This window comes from Neofelis nebulosa, chromosome 16, assembly GCF_028018385.1.
Source record: "Neofelis nebulosa isolate mNeoNeb1 chromosome 16, mNeoNeb1.pri, whole genome shotgun sequence".
In the NCBI taxonomy this organism is placed as follows: domain Eukaryota; kingdom Metazoa; phylum Chordata; class Mammalia; order Carnivora; family Felidae; genus Neofelis; species Neofelis nebulosa.
Genome location: NC_080797.1, coordinates 9,502,518 through 9,519,811, shown reverse-complemented (window position 1 = coordinate 9,519,811; position 17,294 = coordinate 9,502,518). Strand labels below are relative to the sequence as shown.

General features: G+C 43.8%; 1 pseudogene; it reads right to left on the bottom strand.

Moving 5' to 3' along the window:
• Positions 1 to 1,028: 1,028 nt before the first annotated feature.
• On the bottom strand, positions 1,029 to 2,827 carry LOC131497133 (ubiquitin-conjugating enzyme E2 variant 1-like; annotated as a pseudogene).
• Positions 2,828 to 17,294: the final 14,467 nt, after the last annotated feature.

Below are 17,294 nucleotides of genomic sequence, written 5' to 3'. Positions count from 1 at the left end.
CAATTGTTTTTTTAATTACTAGGTAATATTTGACTTCTAAGTACATCGCAGTTTATTCTCCTGCTGATGGACATCTGGGTTGTTTCCAGTTTGGAGACAGTTAGGCAAGGAAGCTGCCATTTACATTTACTCTTGTGTACAAGTCTTTCTGTGAACCCATTTCACTATATACATGGGAGTGGACTTGCTGGGTCCTAGATTATGTTTATGTAAAAACTGCCAGTTTTGCAGAATGGCTGTTCCATTCTATACTCCACCAGCAATGTAGGAGAGCATCAGTTGCTTTACACTCTCACAACATTCAGTATTGTCAGTCTTGTTAATTTTTTTCTTTTTTAATGTTAATTTATTTTGAGAGAGAGACAGCATCAGCAGGGGAGGGGCAGAGAGAGAGGAGAGAATCCCAGGCAGGCTCTGCTCTGTCAGCACAGAGTCCGGTGCAGGGCTCAAACTCAGGGAATATCTCCTTGTTGATCTACTTAGCTATCCTTACACCAAGGCCACTCTGTCTCACTTGGCTTAGTCTCGAAATCAGAGGAAGCCCTCCAGATTTGGTCTTCTCTGAGATTGGGTTAGCCTTTCTAAGTCCTGTGAGTTTCCATATAAAGTATAGAATCAGCTGTTATCTCTACAACAACAAAAAAAAGCCTGCTTGATACTCTGTGCCATCAACCATTATCCTATGAAAATCACTCATTTTCTCAAATATACCTAACTTCATTCCATTAATTTATATTGTTTCACTACTACTCATCTGAGAGGTAGACTATTTTTTCCTATTATGCTAGTCACTCTTGATTGAATCAATGTTATTCCCAGGGTCAGACACCTCTTTAATTGCCTTCTTCTTGGGTTCTGGATGTGCAATAACTCTGAATTGTTTTCTCCATTTCAAGCTACCTTAACAGTATGATGTGTTTACTTTTTTTTTTTTTTTTTTTTTTGAACACAGTGAATCGCTCTTATTTCGGTATGCATCCACATCTCAGCATTTAGTGGTCCTGAACAGAAAAGTGGAAAAACGCAGCAATTTGCCAGGAAGTCAAGCCCGCCAATTTCGGGGATCTGCTGTGCACACCGAGTTCTTTTTCAATCCCTGCTGAGGACCGTGAGAAACAGCAGCACCAAAACCAAAGTATGCACCGAATTCAAGGTTCTTTTTGTTCCAGTTGCCACATTCCAAACTAGACCCAAACGGATTGCAAGATGACCGCATGAGAACCCTGTGTAAAACTTCTTCAATTTTTAAAAGCAAAAGCAATTGCAGGAAAATTCATTCAGAGGGATCGTGTGTGCTTACCAGTGTCTTCTGCGGCCTTTCTCCAAGTTTAACCACCAAGAACTTTGAGAGCTGGCAGGTGTGAGTACCCCTGGTGACTGTTCTTTTCACTTTATCAAAACCTGAGTTAAAAAACCGCACGCATCAGCTGACGATGACAGCAGAGGGTAGCAGGGCTGAGGACCCAATATTCATTCCCAGGCTGGTGGAGAGTAAATGTGGTTCCAAAACTAAATGAGGGAAGTCAGAGACTCTTTCCAACCTTACCTGATGGCTTCTGGCCAAAGCAAGGAAGTATTCTGGAAAGTGTTGGGTGGTGATGGTACAAAAAGGGAGTTGAGGAGGAGGAAGGAAAAAGCAGCACCCCTCGATTAAGGTGGGGGAGAAGATATGGGGAGAGCCCTGAATTCCTCACCAAAGGCCAATGTCAGAGGGGAGCAGAGGGGGTTACAATCTATGCTTCGGCCAAGGGTGGTGGTGGAAAGTGAAGAAGGGACAATGGCTTGGGGGGGGTGTGGTGGTGGGGGCATCATTTAAGACTTAAAAAAAGCAGGGGTGCAGCTGGAGCACCCCCACACACCCAGCAGTAGTCCCACAGGCTGTGACCTGAAACCTTCACACCTACTCTATCTAGCAAGCCACCCCAAGCTGGAGGGCTGTTGCAGGGAGGGAGGGAGGGAGGGAGGCAGGCAGGCAGGCAGGCAGGGAGGCAGGGGGAGGAGAAGGGGAGAAGGCAGAGACCCCAGGCCATGTAATCAGCAGCAAGGCGATTGTGTGATGTGTCTTTTCACAGTTGAGTTAGATGTGCCCCACCAGTTATGATGGGAACCAATTTAAATATACTTTCTTGATCCCAGAAGTTCAACTATGTGGACAGTGGTTACACTTGACAGGATGATTTCTTATAGCACAACTTATATATCTTAAATGGACAAAAAAATTAGTGTCGTTTACAGTATCTTGAGATAAATTGCCTTTGAATGGGAGCTTCCTTTCCAGTACTTTGAGGTCTACAAGACGTATCTAGAAAATTTACTACCGTGGAAAATGAAGACTGCTTAAATCGAATGGGAGGGGGGTAGGGGACGGCCTGTGGTTTTTCTTTTTAATTGCTGTAACACTGTCCTTCGGGCGGCTGAGGGAGTTTCATGTTTTCTTTAGACGTCATTAGGCGCCGGAGCTCTTGCAGGACGACTTTGATGCTATATGAATTCTGCCACTTTGCTGGCACTGATATGGCTCTTGGGTCCACCACTCCATTAGAACTATTAACTCCATTCATATTAATTTTTGTTACAAATCTTACAAACGGGGGTGCTTCTGGGCATTTAGGTCCACATTCTATTTTAAGGCTGTATATTCGGTTTTCATAATTGTTCTTGGAGGCCCAATTATCATCCCTGTCCATCTTGTAAGTGTCATGTCTTCATCATCTTCTAGACCCCAGCTAACTGTGCCATCTCCTACTCCTTTCTGGCCTTCTTCCAGTTCTTCCAACAATTGAAAATTGCGACAGACTTTTACTCCCGAGCCCGTGGTGGCTGCCATCTTGCGTCGCTGTCGCTCCTACTTTTTTTTTTTAAGATTTGTTTATCTTTGAGTGAGAGAGAAAATGCGAGCGGGGGAGGGGCAGAGAGAGAGAGGGAGACACAGAATCCAAAACATTTTACCTACTCATACCCCCACCTCTTAACCCAGATCAAAGGTTTAGAGGAGCCGGGTCGCCTGGGTGGCTCAGTTGGCTAAGCACCCGACTTTTGATTTAGGCTCAGGTCATGATCTCACTGTTCATGAGATCGAGCCCCATGAGATCGAGATGACCCTCTTCGCTGTCAGTGTGGATCCTGCTTAAGATTCTCTCTACTCCTCTGCAGCTCGTGTGCACATACTCTCTCTCTCTAAAAATAAATAGGGGCGCCTGGGTGGCTCAGTCAGTTAAGTGTCCAACTTCAACTCAGGTCATGATCTCATAGCTCTTGAGTTCGAGTCCCACACAGAGCCTGGAGCCTGCTTCAGATTCTGTGTCTCCCTCTCCCTCTGCTCCTCCCCTGCTCGTGCTCTGTCTCTCTCTCACAAAAATAAACAAACATTTAAAAAAATCAAATAAATACACATTAAAAAAAAAAAAGTTTGTGCCTGGCTGGGTCAGTTGGTAGGACATGTGACCCTCGATGTCAGGGTCATGAATTCAAGCCCTCCATTGGTTGTAGAGATTACTTAAATTAAGTAAGTAAGTAAATAAATAAATAAATAAATCTTTACCAAAAAAAAGTTTAGAAACTGCAATTTTATTCCTCATTTTCCCATCTATTCTCAGGCTCAACTTCTCTTATGTGCATGTTTTTTAAGTAGGCTCCCTGTGGTGTGGAACTTGAACTCATGACCCTGCGATCAATATCTGAACTGAAATCAGGAGTTGGACACTTAACCAACCAGCCACCCAAGGCACTCCTTAAGACTATCTACTTTTTTTTTTTTTTTTTTTTTGAGAGAGAGGGCGCAAGTTAGCCAGGGGCAGAGAGAGAGAGAGAAGCAGGGCTCACCTAGAGGTCCTGTTTTTACCCAAAGCAGGGCTTCACCCTGCTTTCTCTTTACCCAAAGCTTACCCGATGTGGGACTCGAACTCACCGACTGTGAGATCATGACCTAAGCCAAACTCAGATGCTTAACGACTGAGCCACCCAGGCACCCAAGAGTATCTTCTATTTGAAAACTCTTCACTGAACAACTGCCTTGTCACCTCCGAAAGTTGCTGCTGAGCCTGGCAGTCAACATGTTGAATGAATAAATTGTCCATTAAAATAATAATAATAATAATTTTTTAAAGAAAAAGGAAAAATAGGGGCACCTGGCTGGCTCAGTCAGAAGAGCATGACTCTTGATCTCGGGGTCCTGAGTTCGAGCCCCATGTTTGGCGTAGAGATTACTTAAAAAATGAATGAATGAATGAATGAGTAAACTTTAAAGATATTTTTTTTTTAATTTTTTTTTTCAACGTTTTTTATTTTATTTTTGGGACAGAGAGAGACAGAGCATGAACGGGGGAGGGGCAGAGAGAGAGGGAGACACAGAATCGGAAACAGGCTCCAGGCTCCGAGCCATCGGCCCAGAGCCTGACGCGGGGCTCGAACTCACGGACCGCGAGATCGTGACCTGGCTGAAGTCGGACGCTTAACCGACTGCGCCACCCAGGCGCCCCGATATTTTTAAAAAAATATTTAAAAAAAAAATTTTTTTTAATGTTTATTTATTTTTGAGACAGAGAGAGACAGAGCATGAATGGGGGAGGGTCAGAGAGAGGGAGACACAGAATCCGAAACAGGCTCCAGGCTCCGAGCTGTCAGCAGAGAGCCCGACGCGGGGCTCGAACCCACGGACAGTGAGATCATGACCTGAGCCGAAGTCGGACGCTCAACCGACTGAGGCACCCAGGCGCCCCTAAAAAATATTTTTAAGAAGAAAATGAATGTGGCAATGAGAAAGAATGAAATATGGCCCTTTGTAGCAATGTGGATGGAACTGGAGAGTGTGATGCTAAGTGACATAAGCCATACAGAGAAAGACAGATACCATATGGTTTCACTCTTATGTGGATCCTGAGAAACTTAACAGAAACCCATGGGGGAGGGGAAGGGAAAAAAAAAAAAAAAGAGGTTAGAGTGGGAGAGAGCCAAAGCATAAGAGACTCTTAAAAACTGAGAACAAACTGAGGGTTGATGTGGGGCGGGAGGGATGGGAGGGTGGGTGATGGGTATTGAGGAGGGCACCTTTTGGGATGAGCACTGGGTGTTGTATGGAAACCAATCTGACAATAAATTTCATATATTGGAAAAAAAAAGAAGAAAATGAAAAAAATAAAGAAAAGTAGTGAAAAAAGGAAAAGATGTAACTACATCTAGTACAAAATTAATTATTCACAAGTACTGTACTCTTTCTTCATCTACCCAATATTGAGATCTCTTTTCTAATATAATTATCAACCTATTAGAGAACTTTAAGGATTTTCCTCAGCCCACATCCAGGGGCAATAGATCGAGCCCTTGAGCATCCACTATTATCTTTCTTCTGCCCCAAAAGATGAATGGCATTTTGTCTGGGAATAAGATTCTCGGCTCTTAGTTGCAGCTTCTTTTCTGTTTGTAGATATTCTTCCCCCGTCTTCTTGTTTCCAGTGCAGCAAATGAGAATTCTCATGCTAGATTTATTTGCTTTCCTTTTTAAAAATAGCCTCTTCCTTCAGTGTGAAAACTTGCACAGTTCTCCTGTTACCCATGAGGTTCAGGAATTTTGCCAGAATATGTGTACGTGTGTATCTTTATTATTGTTGTTGTTATTATTATTATTATTATTATTATTATTATTATCTGGGTGTCAATAAGATAAACACCTCACCAAAGTTTATCAAGCCTGATAAAGAAAAACAAAAAGAAAACAAAGTGTACATTTATACATTGGAAATGAAAAAAGAGAAGGGCCTGGGTGACTCAGTTGGTTAAGCATCTGACTCTTGGTTATGGCTGAAGGTCATGATCTCATGGTTCATGAGTTCGAGCCCTGCATCGGGCTTGTTGCCGTCAGTGCAGAGCCCCCTTTGGACCCTCTGCCCCCCACTCTCTCTGCTCTTTCCCTGCTTGCACTCTTTCTCAAAAGTAAACCTTAAAAAAAAAAAAAAGAGTTAGAATGCTAAATTGTATGCACATTTTACCACAATAAAAAAATTCTTACTAGATTTTTATTTTCTTTAATGCTTATTCATTTTTGAGAGACAGAGACAGAGTGTGAGTGGGGGAAAGGCGGAGATAGAGGGAGACACAGAATCGGAAGCAGGCTCCAGGCTCCAAGCTGTCAGCACAGAGCCTGAGTCAGGGCTCCAACTCTGAACTGCGAGATCATGACCTGAGCTGAAGTCGGACACTTAACCGACTGAGCCACCCAGGCGCCATAAGATTTTTAAAGCACAAGCAAAGATACAAAGTGAAGGACTCATAATTTTCACGTCGTGGGTATATAATATGACAGCAGATTCACAATACAAAAGCACATCCGTAAGAATCAAAAGTGGGCATGTGCGGGCCTCGGCTGGTCAGATTCATCGAGTCCGAAAGCAGAATGGTGGCCACTAGGAAATGAGTTTAATGGGGACAGAGTTTCAGTTGGGGAAGATGAAAAAGTTGTGGAGATGGGTGGTGGTGATGGTTTCACAACAGTGGGAATGTACTTAATGCCATGGAACGTACGCTTAAAAATGGCTAAAATGATAAGCTCTTTATATTTCACCATAATTTTATTTTTTAATTAATTATTAAGTTTTAAATGTTTATTCGTTTTGGAGAAAGACGGAGAGTGTGAGCAGGGAGGGGCAGAGAGAGGGAGAAAGAGGATCCGAAGCTGGCTCCACGCTGGGCTCGAACTCACCAACCTTGAGATCACCTCGAACTCACGAACCTTGAGATCACGACCTGAACAAAAGTCAGATGCTCAACTGACTGAGCCACCCAGGGGCCCCTTAAAAAGTCGTTTTAAGTGGGCATTTTTGCTCCTAGCTTCGGCCCTCTAAAACAAACATGATGAAGTCTCTGGCGACTCAGGATGTGGAGAAACAGATCCGGTATGTGATGTGCCCACAGAAGGACAACAGACGGAACACCCAGCTCTGAAGGGAAAACACAAAGAACCCTGGCAAATTCGTACAGGATTTTAAGAAAACGGAATCTGAAAATAGTATAGTGCGTTTGCTTTGCTTTTTTTTCCCTCAAGCGTCAGTTCCCATGATTTGGGACAGATTTACTACAAGCAGACACGCGTAAGACAGGAACTAACGGTGCCTTCCCACGCAAACGGGCTCTCCAGATATGATTTGTCTGTGGTTGACCTTACCTGGTACTGCTCCCCAGCCCCCAGCATCAGGTAGCATGTAGCTCCTGGGAATGTGCGGAATCCACACTGGCCACCAGGAGGCAGGAGTCCCCGTGTGGTTCGGACCAGGTAAGAGAAAGGCTGCAAGGAATGAAGGCTCTTAGGGGCGCCATTTTGTACCCTCAGGCTTGAGAGACCTCCAGCAACTCCAGCTACTCGCAGGTAGAAAAAGCATTGGACAGAGATTAGGGTGGACTGACCATATTGTCCTCTCTCAACCCTGGGAGAAGCACCCAAATTTCTCAGCTCATGTGACAGGTTCTTTTCCTGCTAATAGATAGATAGATAGATAGATAGATAAATAGATGTATATATACAACCAAAGTGGGACTCGAACTCACAACCCCGGGATCAAAAATGGCATCCTCCACCAACCAAGCCAGCTAGATGCCCCTCCCTGCTGTTTATCTCAATACCTACATCCCTCCTACCAACCAACGTGCCAGTGGTAAATTCTGTTTCCTGGGCATTTGCAGGGGTACTAACTTTTGTGCCAACTAGAAAAAGAAGTCTCTTCTTGGCAGATACAAGCTGGCAGGCAAAGGACTTGGCGAGTTGACTGATGCTTCTCCGTGAGTTAGAAAAAAAAAAAATCCCCTGTTCCTGAGCCGCCCTGTGGTGGTCCTGAGTGGTTACTGAGTACCAGGGACTGTGCTGATGAAGGACTTCAGCTGCCTCCATTTTGACCTCAAACTTGCTAGTTGGGTGTTTCTTTCTAGCCTGTCTCTAGGCTCAGGAGCAAGACCCTGAGGGCAAAGCATCCCCCGCCCCCCCCCCCCACCACCATGGGGAAAGGAAAACTAGCCCCTCAAGCCGCAAGGACTTTCCTGAGCGAGCAAGATCAAGATCCTCCCCCCATGACTGACTCCAAGACAATGACCAGTGATTTGACTTTCACCCCCCACCTACGCCCCACGTTTTCCTACATAAACCTGGAAGTATTTTCAGCACTTTGAAGACAGTCTTTGAGAAGCTGTTTTCCCGGTGGGGGCCTCACTGAATTAAATCCCTTTCTTCTTTCACCTCCACTTGTCTCTCTGTCTTTGGATTTCGTCAGCAGTGAGTGGCCGCACCTGATCTGTTTGGGGTCCCCGGAGCCAGGCGCCCTTGAACGCCTGCACACCGGCTACCCTGGAGTGCTTTGCATATTTTGTCCAATAATCCTCACCACAATGCAGGCACTACCGCCGTCCATGTTTTTCTGATGAAGAACCTGAGTGCGAGTGCAAAGAGCACACAACCAGCAGGCAGAGCTCACGCCAAAGGGAACGGCAAAGACCTTGGTTGCCCTAAACTTCTTCCCACGTCCACTGCACTCCCTGGAGTCCCAGCAGAACTGTAACTCATTGTATCTCAGGGTGACGTTTAAAACCACATTTTTATGTTTATTTACTTATTTTGAGAGACAGCACAAGCTGGGGAGAGGCAGAGAGGAGGAGAGACAGAATCCCAAGCACTGATGGTGCAGAGCCCGATGTGGGGCTCGAACTCACAAACCTCGAAATCCTGACCGGAGCCAAGATCAAGAGCCGGACACTTAACCGACTGAGCCACCCAGGCGCCACAAGACCGATTTTTTTTTTAACTCTTTGTTGTTATGCTAATTAATGTACATAATGTGTATGTAGTGTCCAAACAAGAGTAAAAAGAATGTCCGACAAAGTTAAGGAAGGAAGTTTTATCAGTTTCTCTGCAGTTCCCTTACACCTCCTTCCTGGCCCCCTAAGAGATAACTCCCATCCCAACTTTTGTGCTAATCTTTATCACACGTGTATGTATATCTAAATAATATGATATTTAGTCTTGTCTGGTTTTGAACTCTACAGAAACGAAATGACACTGTACGCACTCTTCTGAGATGATTCTTCTGTGACTCGCCCATGTTGATGGGTATAGTTGGAATTGATGTGTTCACTGTTGCATAGTATTCCATTGTACGAACATTCCACAATGTCCGTCCCATTCTTGGTAGATATACATGCCTAGTTTTTGCTACTATAAACAATGCTGATATAAACATTCTTGTTCCTATCTCCTCATGCATGTGTGCGAAGACTTTTTCTAGGATATAAAGTGTTTACAAATCTTTTCAGGCAATTTATTTTATTCTTTAAAAAATGTTTATTTTTGGAGGCGCCTGGGTGGCTCAGCTGGTTAAGCATCCAACTTGTGCTCAAGTCATGATCTCACGGTTCATTGGTTCAAGCCCCTTGTCGGGCTCTGTGCTGACAGCTTGGAGCCTTGAGCCTGCTTCCAAGTCTGTGTCTCCTGTCTCTCTGCCCCTCCCTTGCTTGCACTCTGTCTCTCTCTCTAAATAAACATTTAAAAACATTTTTTAATGTTTATTTTTTGAGAGAAAGAGTGTGTGCATATGCATAGGGAAGAGGAAGGGAGAGATGGGGACAGAGGATCCCAAGCGGGCACTGAAGCGGGGTCTGCACTCACAGTGCAGACAGTGGTGAGCCTGATGAGGGGCTCGAACAAACGAACCATGAGATCATGACCTGAGCTGAAGTCGGACACTCGACCAACTGAGCCACCCAGGTGCCCCTTAAGACAAGTTAATTATGACCACATGCCAAACTTTTATTATAGTTTTGCTGTAATAGCAAAGGCTTCTCACAGACCACATCAAAGATTTCTCTCTTGGTAGAAACACAGGGAGAAAAATTACTAGGTAATTTAATTTTTTATTTTATTTTTATTGTTATTTTTAACGTTTATTTTTGAGAGAGAGGAACAGAGCGCGAGTGCGGAGGGGCAGAGAGAGAGGGAGACACAGAATCTGAAGCAGGCTCCAGGCTCTGAGCTGTCAGCACAGAGCCTGACATAGGGCTTGAACCCATAAACCGTGAGATCACGACCTGAGCTGAAGTTGGATGCTTAACTGACTGAGCCACCCAGGCACCCCATAGGTAATTCAAAGGAAAAATTTTTTTCTGTTTCTACTCTACTCTCAATACTTTAGTACCCTTTTTTTTTTAAGTTATTTTTTTAAATAAAAAAAACATTTACTTTTGAGAGAGAGAGAGTGAGCGTGTGAGCAGGTGAGGCGCAGAGAGAGGGAGACACAGAATCCGAAGCAGGTTCCAGGCTCTGAGCTGTCAGCACAGAGCCCAACACAGGGCTTGAACCCGCAAACCATGAGATCATGACCTGACCTGAAGTAGGACGCTCAACTGACTGAGCCACCCGGGTGCCCCTATTTATTTTTGAGAGAGAGACAGAGAGAGAGAGAGAGAGAATCCCAAGCAGGCTCTGCACTGTCAGTCTCATGAACCCTGAGATCATAACCTGAGTCAAAATGAAGAGTCAGACGTTTAACCGACTGAGCCACCCAGGCGCCCTAATAGTTCAGTACTTATGACATCAGATGTGAGAATTTTTCCCCACACCAAGCAATTCTCTGACACCAGCTGGTTGTCCTATAATTTAACTCAATTCTGGTCCCATCTACCTGGAGTTATCCCACAGGTTAAGGGCTCAGTCTAGAAGACTGTCCCCTCCCCACTCCCAGGTCAGATGCCAACCACACGTCCAGGTTGTCACCTGTACTTCTGATCCACTAGCTATAAATCAGAAGTTCTCACTTCCGGCTCCTGGGGTTTGACTAATTTCTTAGATGGGCTCACAGAACTCAGTTTACTTACTAGATTACCAGTCTATTACAAAGGCTCTAACTCAGAAACAGCCAAATGGAAGAGACGCTTTGGGCAAGGTATGTAGAGGGTAAAGGGTGCAGGGCTGCCTTACTCCCTCTGGGCACGCTGCTCTCCCACCTCTGGGTGTTCACCAACCGGAAGCTCTCCAAAACCCTGTTGCCTTCCGGATTTTTATAGAGGAGTCATTGCACAGGTGTGATCAATGAAATCATTGGCCATTGATGATTAATCCAACCTCTAGTCCCTCTCCCCTTTCCAGGGATGGGGAAGTAGGGCTAACATTTCCAGCCTTCCAACTGGTTGGTTTCCATGGCAATCAGCCCCCCAATTTAGGGGTTTTCCAAAAGTCACCTCATTAAGATAAACTCTGGAGTGGTTGAAAGGGACTTGTTATGAATAACAAAAGACAATCTTTTTCATTCTAACCACTTATAAAATTCCAAGGGTTTTAGGAGCCCTGTGATAGGAATGGGGACTAAGACCGATTTCTTATGATGATAAATCACATCATAGTAATTGTTGTTAGGTTGTGTACAAAAGAAATGTCTCATTAAAGATCTGTAGACTCTTCGGGGCACCTGGCTGGCTCAGAGGACTGTGCAACTTCTGAGGTTGTGAGTTTGAGCCCCACGTTGGGTGTAGAGATTACTTAATAAACTTTAAAGAATTAAAAAAAAAAAAATCTGTAGACTCTTTGGGGCGCCTGGCTGGCTTAGTCACAAGAGTATGTGACTCTTGATCTCAGCGTTGTGAGTTTGAGATCCACGTTGGACATTGAGCCTACTTATAAATAAATTAATTAATTGATCTTTAGACTCTTGACTGATAGTGGACAGTCAACTTTAGTAGACAGCTATCTAGTTTCTCACAAGATATCTTCATTTCATTATAATCTATCATAAAATTGCTTAACTATTTTATGAGCAATGCTACTGGCTTCCCAGAGGGGGCTGTGAATTAACATCACACCACATACCAGGTTTAAGACAACGTTTCTTCTATAATAATTGAAGTGTTAAATAACAAAAATTCAACCCAGTAAATTTTAAAGATCTAATTGGCTTTATTAATCGATTCATGAATCTGGCAGCATTCCATCTAGCAAGTAGAGGGGAGGCCCCAGGGGCTGCACAAAAAAAAGGCAAAGAAAGGATTATTTCAGGCAGGTTCACCTTCCCTTAGGGGGAAAGACAGGAGTCTTACTAGATTATCTCATCTGCCTTTGCTGGGGTGTAAGGGTTTGGGGGGTTTGTTTTCCAAAGAGTTGTAACAATTTATATCCTCACTGCAGTGGGGGAGAGTTCCTGTTGTTCTGCATCCTATGCAACAATTGATATTATCTGACTTTTTAATTTTTGTGCATTCAGAGGCTGTGAAATGATTTTAATTTGGTTTTTAATCATGGTTTTCATTTGTGTATTCCTGATTACCAATCTGATTGACTTTTTGCGTTTATTCCATTCTGTTTCCTCTTTTATGTTCTTTATATCTAAATCTGTGCTATCCATTGCTAATAAAACTAAATACCACCTAAAATTCAGCCCCTCAGTCTCACTAGCCATATTTTCTAGTGTTCAATAGCTACGTGTGGCTCGGAGCTATTGTGCAAATATAGAATATTGCCATCACGGCGGAAGGCTCTTTTGAACAGCCCCATTCTAGTTATTGACTCTTGTGAAATATGTGTTGTCCGTGTCTCCTCCAAATTTATGGCTGGTGAATTGGGTTTTTTTTGTTTTTTGTTTTTTTTTCCTGTCTTTATTGGGTATGTTGATGAATGAAGTTGATGAATAAAAGGTTTTTTTTTAAGTTTATTTTTTTAAGTTTATTTTTTTTAAGTTTATTTATTTATTTACAGAGAGAGAGAGTGAGGGGGGAGGGGCAGAGAGAGAAGGAGAGAGAATCCCAAGCAGGCTCCACACTGTCAACACAGAGGCCGATGTGGGGCTTGATCTCAAGAACCTGAGATCATGATCTGAGCCGAAATCAGGAGCTGGGTGCTTAACTGACTGAGCCACCCAGATGCCCCAGAAGTCCCTAATTTTAATGTGGTTGAATTCAGGAAAGAGCTATCAAACCTCTTGATCTTGATCATAAAGATATTTGCCTACATTTCTGTCTATAAAATATAAAGTTTGCCTTTCACATTTAAGGCCTGAGTCCACCCAGAATTTAGTTTTGGGTGTGATGTAGAGTAGGGACCTATTTTCATTTTTTACAATTGCCCTAGCAACAGGGTTCCTCCTTTCCCCATTCTGTGTATATTAGATTTTTCTTTTTTTTTTTAATGTTTTTTTAATGACGTTATTTATATTTGAGAGAGATAGCGACAGAGTATGAGCTGGAGAGGGTCAGAGAGAGGGGGAGACACAGAATCTGAAGCAGGCTCCACAAAGCCCAGTGTGGAGCCTGAACTCATGAACTGTGAGATCAGGACCTGAGTCGACATCCAGTGCTTAACCAATTAAGCCACCCAGACTCCCCTGTGTATATTAGGTTTTTAAATATGCATGGCTCTTTCTCTGAGCTCCCTCATCTGTTTCATTAATCCAGGGCCAATCTCCTTGTCTAAATTATTATAACTTTATAATGCAATAAAGGCATGATATCTTGGTGCTTCTGGAGTGTCTCGACAGTTCTTGGCCTTTTGCCGTTCCTCATAAATTTTAGGTTTGCTTTTCAGTTCCCCCATACAATCCTGTCACTGTTTTGATAGGAGATGCTACAGAGCTATAGATCGATTTGGAAAAAAACTAGGATCCATGTGCTAGGGTGGTGTTCACAGCCCTGGGGATGCAACAGTGAACAAGACTGACAATGGGGCTTCCCATCAAAATTAGAATGAAATCCAAACTCTTCACCGTTGCCTATAAACCAATCCACACTTGATCTGCGCTTCCCCCACTCCCAGCTCATCTTCCACTGTTTCTTCATTTGCTGGGCTCCAATCACACCTTCCTTCACCTTCCTTCAACCTGCCAAGCACTCTCCCACCATGCTTTTTGCTGGACTCTGCCACCCCCTGCCCATTATTTGCATGATGGGCTTCTTCACTTGCAACAGGTGTTTGCACCAATGATCGCCTTTCAGAGAGGCCGTAACATTATCTAAACTACCTACAGCATATCTCTCTAACACTTGCCTTATTTTTCTCCATAGTACTCATCACTACCTAACATATTAAAGATTGTTTTGTTATTGCTTTTTGTCTGACTCCTTCCAAGAAAGTAAGCTCTAGGAACCAGGAACTCTTTGTTCACTTTTACCCTCAATCTGTGCCTGGAACATACTAAGCACTTAATAAATTTGTTAAATGAATGCAAGACGCAGGACCAGACAAATGATCAAGAAGCCTTTGAAAAAACCCAGGTAAGATCTCTAAATTGTTACCTGTAACTATAGGGCTGTCTAATGTGTTAGAAATATTTGGCTAGTGTTTATCTATCCAAGTTGTCCCCATCCCTAAGGAAGAATAGTATTTAAGCACCTCACGATTTTAGAGTCCTATTTGCAAATATGTCATCCATATTTGGAGGGGCAGATTGATTTGATTAATTCTGATTCATCAATCTTTTGTTGATCACATTTGCGGTGTTATAATTAAGGCATTTTTACCTAACCCTTAAAATGTTTTTGTTTTCTTTTGGAAGATCTATAGTTTTTCATTACTTTTATGTTTGTGATCGGTCTTTGAGTTAATTTTGGTGCGAGGCAAAAGCTGAAGTCTGTTAGTTTGTTTGCATATGGATATATCTGATGGTTCCAACACCATTCACTTAAGACTATCCTGTCTCCACTGAATTTCCTTGGTGCTTTTGGTGAAAATCAGTTGTCAGTAAATGGGAAGACCTATTTCTGGGCTCCATTCTGTTATGTTAATCTATAGGCCTATCCTTATACCAACAACAGGGTCCTGATTACTGTGTCTTTATAGTAAGCTTGAAATCAGGGAAGTACTCCAAATTTGTTCAGTTTTTTTCCCAAAGAATAGCTTTGGCTACTCTAGGTCCTTTCTGTTTCCATACCCAGTTTAGGATCAGCTTACCGATTCCTAATTTTTACTTTTATTTTATTTTATTTTTTTTGAGAGAGAGTGTGAGTGGGAGAGGGGCAGCAAACGAGGGGAACAGAGGATCTGAAATGGGCTCTGAGCTAACAGCAGTGAGCCCGACACCAGGCTCAAACTCATGAACCACAAGATCATGACCTGAGTCGAAGTCGGATGCTCAACAAACTGAGCCACCCAGGTGCCCCCTTGATTCCTAATTTTTACAAGCCTGCTGGGATTGTAATAGTGATTGCATTGGATCTATACATAAATTTGGGAAGAACTGTCACCTTAATAACATTGAGTACTTTAAATCGTAAACATGGTATGTTTCTCCATTTGGGCAAATTAATAGGTTTTTTTCCCCTTGTTCTAGCTTGTTTAGGGGTTGATGAGTATGATTTACTAGGCAATAACCACTCCTGTTTTCAGTCCTCACTTCAGTAGACATGTAATAATGAAGTTTGGTTTTATTATTTTAAAAAAAGGTCAGTTCCCTTTTCTTCTGGAATCACCTCCTTCTTTACTTTTTTTTAAGTGAGACTTTTCACTATTTTGAGTGAAAGAGAGAGTGCACACAAACAGGGGAGGGGGAGGGGGAGAGAGAGAGAGAGAGAGAGAGAGAGAGAGAGAGAGAATCCCAAGCAGGCTCCTCGCTGCCAGTGTAGAGCCCGATGTGGGGCTCCACCCCAGGACCCTGGGATCATGACTTGAGCCAAAATCAAGAGTCAGATGCTTAAACGACTGAGCCACCCGGGTGCCCTTAACCTTCTTGTTTCTTTCTCTTTTTTTATTTATTTTAATGTTTATTTATTTTTGAGACAGAGAGAGACAGAGCATGAATGGGGGAGGGTCAGAGAGAGAGGGAGATAACAGAATCCGAAGCAGGCTCCAGGCTCTGAGCCCTCAGCACAGAGCCCGAAGCAGGGCTTCAACTCACAGACCGTGAGATCATGACCTGAGCCGAAGTCAGACGCTCAACCGACTGAGCCACCCAGGCGCCCCAAACCTTCTTGTTTCTTATGTTTGAGGTTTCTTGGGAGCATTCTGGGGCCTGAACCCCCTCTAGTCCCCTTAATGATCAGCCTTTTTATATTCCTCAGACTCTTACTGACTCCTACTTCTCTACTCCACATTAATTCATTTGATCACTAACCAAGGTTTTTTTTCTTTTTTTATGTCCCCAATCTTATGGACAGAGTGCTGTGGGCCAAGGGTAGGCCACCCCCAAGATGGGCCACACTGGCATGTAAATTATTTTGAGCTGAAAATAATCAAGACCCAAAAGACTCAAGAAGAAACTGACCTATCCCCTGCCCCCACCATATGCCTAAAAAGAATTTAGATAGAGGGCCGGTACCAGGGAGAGAGCTATTAACAGAGATTCCTTATTATCTGAGAGACTTATCTACTTCTCAGGGCAACCCATGTTTTCCAAACTTCTCTCACTTCCTGCTAATGGTCTTCCTCTCCTTTGCACCCCCAGACTCCTGCCCCCCTCCTGAGCTCAGGATGACAGACACACCTCATTTTGCCTGACAGTCTTTGGAAATTCATGTCTGTGCAGATTCCCCATACGTACAAAACTAAATTTGATTTTTTTTCCTGTTAATCTGTCTCATGTAAATTTAATTCTCAGTCCAGCTAGAAGAACCTTGGAGGAAAATTTCTTCCTCCTCAAGAGTGTTTTTTTTTTTTTAATTTTTTTTCAACGTTTTTTTATTTATTTTTGGGACAGAGAGAGACAGAGCATGAACGGGGGAGGGGCAGAGAGAGAGGGAGACACAGAATCAGAAACAGGCTCCAGGCTCCGAGCCATCAGCCCAGAGCCTGACGCGGGGCTCAAACTCACGGACCCGCGAGATCGTGACCTGGCTGAAGTCAGACGCTTAACCGACTGCGCCACCCAGGTGCCTCAAGAGTGTTTTAACCCCTTCTTTCCTCCACCATGCCCCAACTATCCATCTTATTTCTTCACTTTTCTTTTTGTTCTAAGATGTAACCAGGAGTTGGGTTAAACAGGGCGGGGCTTCCCAAAGAGCCAATAGTGTCTCCTTGAAGGGACCCACTCTGCACCTAAAGGGCCACCGGCCCCTGATGATGTCCTCTGGTGTCTGAGGGAGAAATCTGTGTATTGGAGGCCTCATCCAAGCATAATTAGGGAACCCCACATTCCCCTGTGCTACAGCACCCTCTATGGAGCCCGGACATTGACCCATTTGCTGAAGGAACAGCTCCTGTTGGTGCCTGGGAAGGGAGTGTGTTGACAACCAACAGATACTCATTGAGCACCTCTGTGCTGGGCACTGCTTCGAGCCGTCTTGAATAAGACCTCTGACCTCCCTGGTCTTCCTATGTATGGGGGCGGGGGGGGGGGAGGTAGACCGAT